The sequence below is a fragment of the Grammomys surdaster genome, unplaced genomic scaffold (assembly GCF_004785775.1).
Source record: "Grammomys surdaster isolate TR1022 unplaced genomic scaffold, NIH_TR_1.0 220, whole genome shotgun sequence".
In the NCBI taxonomy this organism is placed as follows: Eukaryota; Metazoa; Chordata; class Mammalia; order Rodentia; family Muridae; genus Grammomys; species Grammomys surdaster.
Genome location: NW_021604665.1, coordinates 10,679,102 through 10,695,731, shown reverse-complemented (window position 1 = coordinate 10,695,731; position 16,630 = coordinate 10,679,102). Strand labels below are relative to the sequence as shown.

Sequence of the window (16,630 nt, the reverse complement as noted above, 5' to 3'; positions counted from 1 at the left end):
TATATATATATATATATATATATATATATATATATATATATATATATGTCTCTTTCCTCTAAAAGATTTTGGCTTTCACTACCTTTAGTCTGTCATGAGGTACTTTATTTACTGTTCCTTTCCAAGAAGCTTTCTCCAGCGACAAATTTTAAGAATGGTAGATCCTGCTGCTGCTATTTAGTTTTGTGGCAGTGGTGGTTTTACCTCCATCCTTGATATACTCTATTCTGGTTTCTAAGAAGCAGATCTAATTTTTATCCATTTCTCTATGGGGAAGGAGCATAGCTCTCTACTCCCTAGCTTCTTGCAGGATTATTTTTGTCAATTTTCTGAAGACTGATTTATTATGCATAAATGTGCTTTCCATCAAGTTTTATTTTGTCTTTTGCATTTACCCTGTAAGGTGTCCCTCTTGAGTCCTGCACCTTGTTGTCTAACATACATGAGAGGAAATTTGTAGTCACTACTGTTTCAAGACTTTTCTTTCTCATGAATCTTCTTTCTGCCACTTCTGTTCCATATCTGTGATAATTCTTGTTCTTATATCATAGTTCTTAAAAAATCACTCTTGCTTTCTTCCAGTCCATTTAAACTTTGTGTGTACGTGTTTGTGTGTGTGTGTGTGTGTGTGTGTGTTTGTGTGTGTGTGTGTGTGCCTATGTATGCATGCTCCTGTACTGAACCATGTGGAAACTAGAGGAAATAAACTGTGTTTGCTCTATTATTCTTGGCATTTTCCTCTTAAAACAAGAACTCTCACCAAACCTAGACCCTGCAACTTTTTTTTTCTAGGCTGGCCAGCCAACAAAACCCAGAGATCACTCTTCCTCTACCTTCCTACATATACTGGTAATAGATTGCAGGCCTATTCAGCCAAGTAAAATTTTTTCCTTTGGTACTGGAAATTCTAATGTGGGTCCTTATGTATGTATAGCAATGTTACTAATGGAGATATCTCTCCAGACTGTTTTTTAATTCCATTTTTTAAAATTCTTATTACCTTAAACGTATATATTCCCTATTGAGTTTCATCATTTTCTAATGAGCCCCTAAGAAAGTCATTCTTTATGTCTTCTACATCACTTGAACTCTGTAACATTTCTGCTTAATTAATTCATGTGCTTGTACATGTTTATTTTTATCATTCAAATGTTCAGCATGTTTGTCTTGGTTTTGATATTACTAGTCTGATAATCCTAACTCTCCTTCTACATGCAACTTTTCAGCCTCTTTATACAGTAATTCTACTTCAGAATATGTCACATAACTTATTGTTGAAAGATGAAAGTGTTAAACTGACAATAGAGATACTGATATGCCTTTAATAATATACTTATAAGATGTAGGGGTTCTATAGTGTTCCACAACTCTATCTCTGGGATATAGGCTTCACTTCTTTTTCTCAATATTTTCTTCCTGTTACTTGGGTCTGGAAGTCTGGGGAGGAGTAGAGTTGGCATTTTGCTTCCTCAGGTTGACTGGAATCTGATAAACCCCAGGACATCAGTCTCATAGAACAGCTACTCCTGAAATCAGCCACTCATAGGGGCAAACCAGAACTCTGATATTATCCTTTGTTCTGGCTCTTTCCAGAGATTTAACAAGATATTTTTCTTTTGATAGTATCTGGGAGGGCTCCTGAAAGGAAAACTAATTTTGTTGAAGGCTATCTCTAACTGCTTTCCTAAAATGCCCCACATTCACCTAAGTTTGCAGCTCTGAACACCTAGCAATATGTCAGCTACAATTGAGAGTTTTTCCACATGACGTTGGTTTCCTTGGTGATTTGGGCTTGTGGGTTTCTGCTCTGGCAGGGATAAATCGCTAGATCGGTGTATTGCCCTTTCAGCTTGCCCTGTGACCTCATTTACCTGCTACATCTAAGAAAGTTGTTATTTTTTTGAAGTTTTATCAGCATTTTCACTTGTTAAAGTAAAGGAGCAGCTTCTATGCCCCTTACATGGAAGAAGCAGAAATCAGAGGTTTGAGTAAAGGGCTCACCTTTCAATACACGTGTCACTTTCTCATCTGAGTTGTATTGATCACATTGTGTTAGATCTTTTTCCTTTTTTTCATTTTTATAAACCTTTTATTGGTTCTTTGTGAATTTCACATCATGCACCCCCAGTCCCACTCATCTCCCCATCCCTTTGCTTCTGTTCTCTGACCTTTGAATCTCCAGAAAACAAAAGAAAAAATAAATATAAAAAATAAAATAGAAATAATGGTAATTTTAGAAATCCCATTATTGGAAGTTACAGTGTGTCACACAGTATACTCTTCCTCATGAATCTTTACTTGAAAATGTTCATTGCAATGATTCACTTATTGGTTTTGAAGCCTCTGACTGCTGTTACACCATCAACACTGGATCCTGACCAAGACTTCTTTCAGATATGATGTTGTTACTCTGTGTCATGGAGATCCTGCTGCTTTGGATATGTCAGACCATCCCTTTCACAGGCTCCAGCAGTTCATAGATGAGGTAGATATTGTAGTAGGCTAACTCAAAGCCCTGGATCTGGGCCTGGATGGGAGCTAAGTTGGTCAGCCTGAGAGCGCTCCTGCACCCACACCACCAGGGTGAACTCTCCAGCACTGCTCTAGCTAGTTCAGTCAATGTTGCACCTAGGAAGGGGTGGCTCTTCTGCTCTCATGCACTCGGGGCCGGCTCACACATGCCTATGCCACCAGGGCCAGCTCTTCTGTGCCCAGCTGAGGTTCAGCCGTGAGGGATAGGGCCAGCTCCACCAATGAGGGGTGGGGCCAGCTCTGATCAGCACTTGGGTATCAGCATGGTACTAGGCACCAGTCCAGACTGGGGAGCTGCATGGCCTTTTGTGGTAAACATAGCTCTTGCATTTAAACACAGAGCCCCTACTGCTGCATGGGCATGGACCCAGAAATGGCCCTCAGCAGCAGCATGGACCAGGATATCCCCATGAACTCAGATGGCAGGGCAGGCTACTCACATAGGGTCCTCCTTTCCACCCTCAAATCTTCAGATCCATCTGCCTCTTTTCATAGAGTTCAAACCGTGTTGCTTCTCTTTGTCTCCCATCTCTCCCTTACATAGTTATCCAGTGGGTTCTGCTGCAGGTGGCTATGAGACAGGTGGGCTCTGTGTGACTTTTTATTGTTATGGTTTTTGTTGTTGTTGCTTAATTTTTTGGTTGGCTGGTTGTTTTGGTTTTTTATTTTGTTTTCTGGTTTGTTTGTTTGTTTGTTTGTTTGTTTAGACAGCATTTCTCTGTGTAGCCTTTGCTGTCCTGGAACTTGCTCTGTAGAGCAGGCTGATCTCAAACTCAGAGATCCATCTGCCACTGCCTCCCAATTCCAGGATAAAGACTCTATCTTTTAGATCTTACACTCCAATTTTAGGGAGAGAAACACTTTATGGTGTAAGACATAATATTTAATGACACCATTTAACTGAACTGAATATAACTAAAAAAAGGAAGAATGAAGAGGAAATGGGCTGTGAATGTAAACATTATCAAGCTATCAAGCTGTTAGGATATAGAATCACTTAAGACACAAACCTCTGTACTCATCTGCATGGGACTATCTAGATTAGTATAATTCAGGTGAGACAACTCACCTTCATTGTATGCAGCACCATTCCTTGAACTGAAGTGTTGGAATGAAGAAACAGGAGAAAATAGGCTGAGCACCAGCATGCATCACTCTCTACTTCCTGACTGTGGTTACAATGTGACCGATCTCTAAAGCTCCAGCTGCCAGACCTTTACCATCAATATTGCATATGCCATCAAACCACATACTGAAATAAGCTCTTTTTCTCTTAAGTGGCTTTAGTTGGGGCATTTTATCACAGTAACAGATAAAGGAACTGATAATAGGTCATTTGGGATAACCTGAGCATTTGGACTAGATGTGGAAATTCCAAGGGGTTGATTTTATATGTTATTATTGTGGAAAGCACTCTGGTCTTATAATTTTTTCTTTTGGATCACTTTTAAATAAGAGTCTATTGATAGTCACAATAGTGTCAAGCCTACTCTTCTTTTCCTTTTGAGTATAACTTTGAGATCACAAATCTTTGCTTCTGAAGCAGCAGGATGACTGTGGAAATATAATAATCTGAGACTGTACTGAAAATTTTCTGATGTCCCTAGGTCCACCTCTCTTGGAAGTGGGTATCATCTTTCTCTTCTGTTTGAGCCATTATTAGTCCTTTCTCTGGACTGAATGCAGAATACAGACATAAAAGACAGAGTATCTAGTCCAGGATTTGGCTATTTCTTAAAACTTATTTTATTTACTTGGCACAGTGAACTCAGAACAGCCTGGAAGGATGAATATGGCTGAGTAAATATCATCTAACCATAATTATTCTACTTTTGCAGCTCTTCTTGAAAAAGAAAAAGATATGGCAGTGAATATGAGAGTCCTTTCTAATGTGCTTTCAGGTCCACTGGCTCCAAAACAAGCAATGTGCCCTGTGTAGAAGGTAGCTTAAGTGATGGGGATAGTGTGTTTTCCAGAAATGGCAGCAACAATGTCCCTTATCCAATATTGGTTTTTAAAGGATGCTATTGATATTCATCTCCACCCAATGGTAAAGTCCACCAACAAAGTCTCCTTAAAACATTGTTGAATGTGGTCACCACCATGAACAAGGAACATTGGTGTGATGCTGTAATCTGAGTCTAGTTAATAAATATCTTCCATCTGCACAGTGACTCTAATAATTCAGCAACTGCAATATTATGAAGCCAAAGCAGATTGTACAGAGGTTCACTCAAGGTTCCCTCTCCCTGGTCCTGATAAACTCAATAAGAGCTGCCCCAACTTGCCAACCATGTAAATGAGCTTCTCAGCCCCTAATCAATCCAGGTGTGCTAATGAGATGTTCCACTGTGATGACTTCACTGACTTGACTGTTGTCCCCTGAGCAGAATAAATGATACTTCTTTAAGCCAGCAACCAATTTCTGGATTGATTTGTTACTTTGCAGTAGTTTCTGGGAGGTGAGGGAAACAATCTGCAGTTAGCACATTTGGTCACCTCTTGGATAGGCTTTCTAGTCTACCGTACCAGAAATTTTGTTCTACAAAGGACAGCTCTGTGCATGGTTTACTTTAGACATATCAAGAGAAAGACAAAAATAATTTATTTGATCCATGTGTTATGTGGTTCCTCGAGATAAGCTATTTTGCCTCAGAATACTTCCATCTCATCAAATAAATGTCTAATCAATTAGGGTCATCCTTAGAATGATATAGGTTGGTGTACAGTATGCACTTCTGTGTTCATTCATAAGAACTTATGTCTTAATTGACTTATTTCAATAAATGTCATTGAATAATATCAATAACATCAATATATGATGGTAGTTTAATGTTAAGAAGGCAACTTTTGTGCTTGGCCTTTATTGGCTGACCCACAAATACTATTTACCTTGCCTGTTTCCCAAAATGAAAAATATGAGTAGAAATGCTTTTAACAGTTTAAGATTTCACTAGGGTACAAACCAGCTTAACAGTTATTTCACACTTTCAATAATTTAGAATTGTTTAACTTTGCAGTATAGAATTAAGTTAAAAATCAGTTTAGAATTAAGTATAAAGTTTAGACTTTTAGAGTTGAGGGGGGCTTAAACAGTTATCTCCACAAAGGGTTTTGGATACATAAAATCCCAGGAGGTTTAATGATGTTGATCTTCACTGCTTTTTAGGGCTATGTGAGGTACTCCTTCTTTTAAGATCATTCTAATGTAGATTCCTGGGATTCAGCCTGAACAATTCTGACAGTTTTCAAAAGATTCTCTTGAAGTGAATTTTATAGAATAAGCAATATTGAAAATTAGTTAATTTAAATGAATGAAAAATGAAGTAATAATAACAACATAGTAATAATATAATAGCAATTATATTATAAACATAACATAATATATACATAATATTGATGTAACATATATAGTATGTAATAATAACATAATAACAATAACTAAACAGAATATCACCAATTTCCTAAAACTTAGACCATAAACTGAATGACAGCATCAAATAATAAATGATAGCACATAGAATCAAGAAGCTGTCTCAATTTCCATTTTATTTCAACTGTTTAGTTTAATTCTAGAAGAATGGTTGAATATGCTCTAGGATTTCTTATTATCAATATCTAATGCTTGATGATCTCCTTTTTTAATTAACAGAGCAAAGGTCTCTGTCTCGGAATATTTGACAGTATCCAGCTAATTCCCTTTTCCATGATCTCAACAGTGTTCAATGATATCATTTTCTATTCATTAGCTTTATTCCATCACTGACCTTTTATTTGGGTGATCAGCTTCACATTTTAGCCTTAAGTCACATTCACAATTAAGATTTCCATATTAAGCTAAGATTAGCAAAGGTAGACAGGTTAAGAAAAGATTAAACAACAGAAAAGCAAGATATCATAAAAGTTACAAAGGTGTTATTATAATGAGTCAAGTGTAGAAAACACTGGGCTGACATTCCTGAGACAGAACAGAGTAGTTCTTCTGAGAAGCTCTGACAACGAGGTATTATGTGAACATGTCACACTGTTCTGAAAGGAAAAGTATTCTCTAGTTTCTGGCATGAGCTTGATGTTTAAAAGCTGATACCTGTGAGATAACTTGAGCATTTTTCAAAATCTAAAATATGCACAAATTGTTCAACCAAGTTAGTGTGCTCTTAAATATGTCACTTGTTTCAAGAACTCATCGGAAGGGGCATGCTGAGACTACCACATGTCATAGAATGACTACTCTGGTTTCTGTGAACAAAAGAAAGTTGAACATTTTATATTAACTTATTGCATCCTACCTGCCTTGCATATCACCTGTTCAGACAACCAGGTGACAGGTGAAATTGTTAATCAGTCAGAAGAATTAAGACTGTTTACCACACTCAGACTTGTTTGAATCGCTGAATGTCTGCAGATTCTTTCTTGACTTGAGTAGGCAGAATGCATTTGTAAAGGTGACCTTGATGTAGCCACTGGGGTTTGGGAGACAAGGTGTAATTTGCTTGGACATGAATGTCGAAGTTTGGTTTGTCTCTATCAATTCGTTCAGGAATCTTTAGAGAAAAGAAAAACAGCCAGGTTCCAGAAGAACTATGTTGCCTCCACTGTTTTCAAAGGTGCATAGATAAAACTTATGTGTGGTGTTAGTATTTGAAAATCACTCTAGTGAGGGAATAGATGGTGAATATGGGACACTTGGTAATAACAGGCTGTATATAGTGATGAAAAGAGAAAGCCATTACTCAATCTAGCCTTCTAAAAATAGATGTCCGAAGGTTACTTCCTCCTTAAACTGGAAAATTTCTTCCTTGGAAGCCTTGGACTCACATTACCATCTAGAGTGCTTCCTAAGGAAATAGGTTATGCTGATAATATGTTATATTCAAAGTTTGTGCCTCACTGGCCATATTATGAAGTACCTCCAGTTCCAAATTGTATATTATACCTCAATTCTTAGCATATGGCAGACCAATAATGTAATTTTTAGCTACTCTGTCATTAGTAGTAACGGTGTATGTTTTACCTGATATGGGCTATCACTTCATGTACTATTCTTCTTTGTGATAAGTGTGTGATTTTCTTTTTTTAAGTTACATCAAAATTTTTATTATCTTCATTATCTAAAACAGAAGGAAGCTAATTATTTTCTTCTCTTCTGTTTCTTATTTTCTTAAAATTTCTTTATTTAATGATTTATTTATTTTATGTATATAAGTTCCCCATTGCTCAATTGCTCATTTTGCTTCTAAACCCATTTATGACTATACTGGTAATATGTTCAGGAAATAACAGTGTTCATTTGGGGGAAAATATATAATTATCCAAATAATTGAAAGTGGTCCTAGAGGTTAGGGTTGTATCTCCCTGGCAGAATGCATGCTAAGCCTTAAAAGACCCTGATTTTAACTTCACCACCATGAAAATTGGAAAAAAAGAAAAAAAAGGAAGTGAGAGAGGAGGGATTGGAACAAAACTTAGAAATAAATATAAGCACCCCAAAGAGAAAAAATACTATTATTACACATGTAAAGATAAACTTGACATCAGCTATAGTTCACATCTATTGCTGGATTGTGCTACCTATTATAGGGAAAGTGTTTGCTAACTTCCTAGAAGGAATAACTAATCACAAGTCTCTTAGTTGATTCCTGTACCTATCAGTTTGATGCTTTGATGTCAAGCCTGGATGCTGTTAACTTGCACAGTGTTATACTCTGGCATGCTTTTGCTGCAGATTTATTCAGATACCTTTGTCTTTGTGATTCATTCCAATAGGTTGTTCCCTTAAATGCCTTGGGTTTTGCACATATCTATGTGCCCTGAGGTAGAGCTTTTCCTAGAAAACATTTGCCTTTTTTTTTTTTACAAAGTTTAGCTCTGTTGTCAGTTGAGAAACAAACATCAGAAAAGTATAGATTCTTTCTGCATGATGTAACCTTTCTTACACCACAGTTTTACACCAATTCATGTAGTCATTTTGATTACTCCCTGGCCACTAGCTGTCAGCTACATACATCTAAGGACTGTTTGTCCCATTCAGGATTGTATCTCAAATAACTCAATTGTGATGGTAGTTGCTTAAACATTTTTAAAGTTCCCTTATTTTTATAATACAGTACCTATAAGAAGAAACTCAAAACTGTATGAATTACAGAAGGTTCTCTGATGCCTTAAGCTTCTCTGTCAATCATTGGAATAGACCTTGCCTCTCTTAGTTTCCTTATTTGTGTAAGCCTATAACTAGCAATTTTGAGAAATCACTTTATTTCTAGAAAACCAAGAAATCCACTGCTGAGCTTGGACAGAGAAATTTTAAGGAGAATGAGGATGGGGGTGAGGCAAATGAAAGTTTGACATGACTGACTCCTGCTATTTGATTATGAAGGGGAAACTATGAGTTTCGAAAACAAGAGGACAGAATCATACAGACTACTCAAATAACATTAGTGTTCCTATGAATTTATTGCAAGGTTATTAGTCCAGTGTTGTTTTATTTAGTTATCCAATATACCATATCATGGTCTCTTTTGGTCTCTATAACTATATTGGATAAATAAGAATTATATGATCTATACATTGAGTATGCAAGCAATAGTGAAAGCTAAAAAACAATAAAAATCTGTAGAAAATTTTCTATCCACCATCACGGATTAGTAAAATATCTTCACAAAATAATCTTATTTTATGAAAAGCTGTATATGCAAAACTTCTTAAACTCACAGAGCAAATCTAGGATTATAATATCTAATAAAAAAGATATGTTTAAGGAATAAAATATCAATATTTTTTAAGTGTCTTATTAAAATAGTAAAAGAATAGGGCAATGCAAAAGTAGGAGGATGCTTGGCACTGTAAGTGAAAATAAATGCATCAATGTCTGGTTCAATGCTAGTGTTTGCAGTTCTCAGTGGGTTCTCAAGTTTCTCATTTGTATTTTGATTCTGATTTTGCTCTCAGTTCTTTAAACACAGTTCATCGTAGGTGCTGACAGAAAACAATGGCAGCATGAATAAAGCATGACCACAAAATGAGGACTGTATCTTCTGCAAAGACAAATCCTGTACAAGTAAAGAGTAAAGAGACATAAGCAAATATTTCTTTAAGCTGAATGTCAGATTGAAGCTTTATTCAAACGAGGACATAACAGACTTATGTAAACTCTAACGTGGAGCTCAAGTATATTAAAGTATCTCTCAAAAATTCTTGAAATCTGTTTAGAAACTATTTCTATCATAATCAAAAATAAAGGTACGTATCTTCGACCCTTCATAAGCCAGTGTTTACCTTCTCAATATGCATAAAAGAGTTTGCTTTAATTGAGTTTACTCTAAATTTCAGTTTCATTAGGAACACTTAAAATTTGAAATGTTATATGATTAGTTGTCTTTCAACTTAAAATGCTTGTTTAATTAACTTAAATAATTAACTAATGTGCAACGGTAATTTTCAAATAGAGCCCCACTCAGAAACTACAGGCAGCTAAAGATTGCTGGCAGAAGGAGTAGTAGCATCTCGAGGAAGAAGAAAACTCTCTTGTTAGTTGTCAAATGAAGAGTGGTTAGCCCTGAAGGCATATATGCACAAATAAAAACTCAGCAAAATTTCTATATACAGAGAGAGGGAGGGAGGGAGGGAGGGAGGGAGAGAGAGAGAGAGAGAGAGAGAGAGAGAGAGAGAGAGAGAGAGAGAGAAATACCATATAATAATAATCAAAGTAAAAGCTACCAACTTGAAAGAGGTAGAAAAAGGCATGTGAAGGGTTTGTGGGAAGCCACATAGGACATGCTTGAGAAAGGAAGGGGAAGAAGAAAGAAGGTATAATTGTATTTCAATTCAGAAGATGTCATCAATAATTTAGTACTGTGATGTGGCAAATCTTAAAATCTTTTCAACAATATTTCTCAACTTATTCATTTATTTCTAATATTTTAAGGATTTCCTGGAATTGGTGATCAATCTCTTTGCTCTTATTAAATTCACAGACTTAGTGGTGATTTGCATGACTTTATTTGTTTCTGAGGCTTTTGTGGCTAACTTTTCTTGGCATATCCCATAATTATTCAGTTATTCTTTATTAAATATGTTTTGGGGACAGCAATTACATTTTTCCTTCTCTTTTTACTTACTATGGCCAGCACACCAGATATATTAACAGTGGACAAAGAAAATTACTTGATTATATTTTTAGTTCTTTGTGTAATTCTCCTAGCTTAGGTGTATCATTTAAAGCCCTCTGTCAGGCGATCTGAATTCTTGCTTAGGCTGCGAGGCTAAGCACTGCAAGGGAATATAATTAAAAGATAAAAATATCTGTCTGGGTTCCCTGAAGGGACAAGCCTGACTGCATAGGGGTTGATGTCAAAAGTATCTCCTCTCCAAGAAAAAGACATCGGGATGGGTATGGCCCTCATGCCTCACTGGACAATGACATGGGGACTGAAGCCATTACAAGGTCCCCTTTAAATACTGGAGGTCAGGCCTCTATCCTCGCCTTAGCAAGCTTAGAATTGCCACAGCCCTTCTATACTTAGAGAAGGGAGGAGATGTCAAGGGCAGCCCTGCTTACACACTGAAAGCCTAAAATCAGCCATAGGCCTAAAATCAGAAATAGGCCTGTCATAAATGTATACTAACACCAAGTCTTGGGTCTCAGTGAAAAAACATTGAAACAGATGGCTATAAGCTAATGTAAACAGGCAGCTTTTGTGGAAATTTACAAGTCTGAGTAGTCACAGACCTTGTAAATAGGTAGCCTGGGCAGACAATACCAACTTAGATAAAGACAAGCGAGTCGTAGGCAGAGTCATAGTGACTTGTCCCCTGAACCTTCACCCAGCCGATACCAGGTTCTGATGATATCTGTGTTCTCCCTGATCACCCACACTCCAGTGTCATTCCCTTCCCCACATCCTGCCTTTCTGTGTTTATAATCCCTGTGTGAATGAATTACGATTTGAGGAAAAATAAATTATAAAAAGAAAAAAAGAATACTATATTTTCATCACATTTGCTATTAAAAATGACAAGTTGACCCATATTTGTAATATCACTGCTAATATCCTTTGGCCAAACAAAGAATTTTACATTAACCACAGGATTCTTCAAATTTCCTTCTGTAGGTTTTAAATTTTCTTTAACACAACTGGAAAGAAAAATATAATTTAGATTTCTATGTTTTTAAAACCTCTATTATATCTGTTCCTCCCATGCTGCTTCATAAACTCACTGTTTGGAAATGGTTTTAATTTTCTACTATGAAATATGTTATCATGCAGCTAACTTTTACAATAGTATGAACTCTCACTTAAACAAAATATGTTTTGAGAAGAGAGTCATATTTTTAGCTCATTCTTTTTTGTCATTATGATACATACAGTCCTTCTTATGCACCAAATTTGGCAGCATGATTTTACATACAATGACACCTCAAATTAGTTCTTGAGAGCTTCCAGTAATTCCCTACAAAATTAAACACACTATTTGCCTAAACAAAACTATAATCATCATTCTCCTTTTCATTGAACACTCTTCCTTCATCTGTAATTGTTTATTTGGGGAGTGGGGTTCTGACTACATTGAAATACAGTAGAAGCCATACTATCCTTAAAGAATGCTAGATAATGAACACAGTTGAACAAGTGTCTTTGTACTAGGATATAGAGTCCTTTACACAAATGCCCAAGAGTGATGTAAATGAATCTTGAGGTAGATTTCTTCACAGCTTCCTGAGGAACAACCACACTGATTGGCATATTGACTGTCCAACTCTGTACTTGCAATGGATGAGTGTTCCCTACATCCACACTAGCATGAGCTGTCACTTTTTTATTGATCTTAGCATTCTGACTAGGATAAGATGAAATTCCAAAGTAGATTTTGTCTGTGTTTCCTTGATGAATAAAGTTGTTGAATGCTTCAAGTGTTTCTCAGCTATTTGTATTCTCACCTTTGAGAACTATGTTTATCTGTTTCTTGTTTTGTAATTAAGTATTTTTTCTGATGTTCATTTTTTTCAGCTCTTTAAACATTTTAGATATTAGTCCTCTATCAGATGTGTATTTTGTAAAAAAATTTTTTTCATTATATAGCCAACTGTTTTGTCTGAATGGTGGTGTCCTCTGCCATACAGATTTTCAGTTTCATGATATCCCATTTGTTTATTGTTATTCTTAAAGTGTGTTCCATTGGTGTTCTTTTCAGAATGTCTTTTCCTGTATCAAGACTATACCCTACTCTCTCATATGAGATTCAATGTATCTAGCCTTATAGTAAATTTCTTGATTAATTTGGACTAGACTTCAACTTTAAAAATACACAAAAGTAAAAAGAATGCTATACAAGAGACTATATTTTTATTCTGCGGACTATTTCAAAAGTAAATAGACAGCAAGTCTGGGTTCTTCCTCATGCTCATTGTCAATGCAGCATGAGGTTCTGTTGCTACAGATAAAGGACAATCAGTGATGTATGAGGCGTGCCCCAGGTGTGACGTTCCTTTAATAATCAATTAAGAAAATTTCCGATTGATAAACAATACTAGAAATCTATAGTTTTCTCTAATATGTTAAAATAACATTAATAATCATTGTTTCACCTACTGAGTCACAAACAACAGAACTTGCACATGCAAGTTCTGAAGTCATCAGATGGTCTGGAAATTAGAACATAGCACTGTCATCTGTGTAGAGTGCACTCTTAAGAAATGCATGAACAAGTTACGAGACAATTAGCAGTAGCAATTTCATGAGTTCTTAAGTTTATGAATTTATGTTGTACTGTATTCACTGCTATCTAATGCTGCAAGCAGCCTGTATACTATTCCTTTAGAAAATAACCAACATGCTTCAATATATTCTCTAATATGATACAGCATTTGATAAATATCTTGAGAAATAGTCTATGAAGTTCAGTTTTGCTGAATTTTGACTAATTTTACTTATACTTTCCCAAACATTCTTATATTATTCCTTTCATTTAGTAACTCAACAACTGTACTCTCTACAAGGGTCAAACTGATAGAAAAAAGATTCACTTTGGTATATGTTAAATTACCTTAGAAAATTCCTTTTGTTGTTGCTGTTTTTTTGTATTTTTGGCATCTCTGCAAGTTATTATATCTTACTTAGAAGTCTTGGGATATGAGACTAGCATCTTGACTTAAATTTTTGATTATTAAATATTATGTATTATGAGGAAATTAGAGTTAGAAACTAAAGTGTTGCTATACATTGGCCTATGGTTTCATTGAAAGATGAGCACGTAGATGCATAATGATATATAATCCTATCTTTTGACAGACATCATTTCTCTTCCAAAGTGTGAAACCCAATTTCCTTTCACAAGATCAACTCTCTCATATAACCAGAACTGAACTCAACAACAGGACATGGCTTTCATCCAGATTATTCCCATGGTCCTTCATTCTAGCTTTCTATTGAGAGGACAGGCCTATACTCTGAGATTTTTCATAGGCTAAGGCAGTAGAATTGCAAATTCCATGCCAGTCTATGGTATGTATCAACATTTTCTCAATTGATTAATTAATTAATAAACTATGAATGTGATTGAGTGGTGTAGTTTGTACTGAGATACGAGATGCCAAATTCATTCTACCCCTTAGTGCTAGAAATGTAACAAAAGCAAAAGACAAGTGTCCCCTTAAGGCAATAATAATCTACTCCTCCCATGTAATAAGAGCTTTATCTAGTGTCTCAGATTTGTATTTTTTAGATTCAACCATATCAATATATACATATACACATTATAAATATATGTAGTTCTTTTATTTTTGGCCGGATAGTATTTCATTAAGTAAGTAATCTATAACCTTTATTAGCTAAGGTTTACATATGAACACTGGGTTTCTTTGTTTTCCCTGTAAATATCCTTTGCTGGATACTCACATGCATTTCTTGGGGGCACAGAATAAGAAGTGGAATTAATGAGAAATAGATTATACATATAACTCTGTTAGTTAATATTTGAAGTGGTCCAAGAAGGCACTATGTAGATTCCTTGTCCCTTCAGCAATAGCTTTCATTCTATATTTGCAGCAGGTCTTGTAAGTGTCTCTGTTATTTGTATTTGTCTGCACATGATGTGTGCAGCATGGTTTTATTTCACCTGTATTGTATATTGTAACTTATAAACATAGCTTGTTCCACGTCTGTACCTTGTGAGTCTGACTTAAGTATATGTCTCAGAAAGCAGAGACTACGTTAGACATCACTCTGTCTTTCAGTGACTCTGAAGTAAGAAGTGGTGTGTGTAGTTTTGTTAAAAAAAAAAAAAGAATTTCACTTATTTCCTATTTCCTGAAATGTGTTAAACAATAACCCATAGGTAGGGAAAAAAATATCAGAAAAGGAACAGTAAAAATAGATTTTACTGAAATGAATAAAACTAAGATGAAGATTCCTCTTAATTTTTGCAAAATTTTCTCTTTCAATTAAAGAATCCTCCACTTAATCTATGACAGTTGTGAGAAAAATACTAAATGACTCCCATTGTCTACACATTTAGCTGCCTCTTTTGCTCTGTTTTGTAGAACAAAATGATCAATAGTTTTAGGGACTAAAGCAATGCTTTAGGAGTCTTAAACAAAAACTTGCTGTTACTTCAAAGGACACCAATTCAGTTTTCAGCATCCACCTGGCAGCTCACAGGTATTTATAATTCCAGTTCCAGCTCCAAAATGTTGTGGCTTCCACAGACAACGCATACAGTACACATAAGTATATGTATGCCAAACACTCATACACATAAAATAAAAATAAAGAAATCTTTAAAACACAATTTATTTTTTTAAATTATTATATATCTTCTGCAGATGAATCTAACTGTATTTCTTTGGCAAAATGTTTTATCATTATTTGGTTTTGTTTTATGCTCAAACTTGGCTACTTCTCATTTTTTATTTAGTAGTTCCAAAAGTCAACAGAAGTTCAAATTCCCAACTCTAGTCTCTTCCTTACTCATTCTAGAGCCAACAACAGCCAGGGTGTCTAAAAGCTAGATCCAGATGACTAAGTAGAAAAGTTCAGCTAAATTCTCTCTAACCTGACTATTTCAAAATAAGAAAGTAAAGACAGAGAAGAATAGAGTCCTCACCCAGTGCCTTGGTGGCATTCATCACTCACCAGGCTTTGTTGAAAAGATGAAATTTCTATGGAGATGATTACTACCCTCCTGTGAGTATGCAGAGCTCATAAAACCAGAGGAGTTTGTAAAGGTCAGCATGCAAGGATGGTCTTCTCCTGGGGAAACAATTTTAGAGGAGAAGAGAGGGAGGGAGGAAAACAAAACTATTCAACTGAATGAGAGTAAAATGTGCAAACTGAACAGTTTCTGGATTATAATTTAATTATAGCCATTAATCACCTGGCAGCTGCTTCTCCCAATACCCCAGAAATCCCATCTAAAGCCATATGATCCAACCAGTGGAGAATACACAGCCCATTAACAGATGTAAGGATGGGGAGCAATATGAAAAATATTAGCCGGAACAGGGTTTCAGGGAACTACCTAAAATCAGAACATTTGAGTCTCTCTTGCCACAAATTCTAGAGATGCAAGAGTAAAGCTCCTTTTAATTAATAAGATAAACACTGGCCCTTCCCTTCTCCTGGGTTGGAAGTGAGGATCATTTTCAAAGGACTTCATCTTCCAGATACTCATATGTCAGCCTTTATTTCCACTAATGTGGGAAACTGATCCACTCTTAGTCATTTTATGAATGTGAATTTATAGTCTCCTTAAATGAGGACCTTTTAAAGTTGAGCATTTCGATTCACATTTGTTCCATTAATTGGTATCAGGGGATGCCAACAAATGTCTTCTGGAAAAATTGTTATTTATAAGGTCTAAAGTGTTTTAATTTTGTCTCTCTCTCTCTCTCTCTCTCTTTCTCCTCTCTCTCTCTCTCTCTCTCTCCCTCTCTCTCTCTCTCTCTCTCTCTCTTTCTCTTTCTCTCTCTTTCTCTCTTTGAGGGGATTCATATTTCCTTGCTCTAAATTCTGTAGCTTTTAAAGGAATTAGACGACTTTAGTCTTTTAAGCTCCAATATGTGGAGAAAGAAAAATGTTTCAACCGTGGTAATCCCCCCTGC

The 16,630-nt window shown here is 35.8% G+C and overlaps 1 protein-coding gene across 1 annotated transcript in view; it reads left to right on the top strand.

Moving 5' to 3' along the window:
• Cntn3 (contactin 3) overlaps nucleotides 1–16,630 on the top strand; it is a 262,761-nt gene that overhangs the window by 210,042 nt on the left and 36,089 nt on the right. The gene's annotated exons all lie outside the window — the stretch shown is intronic.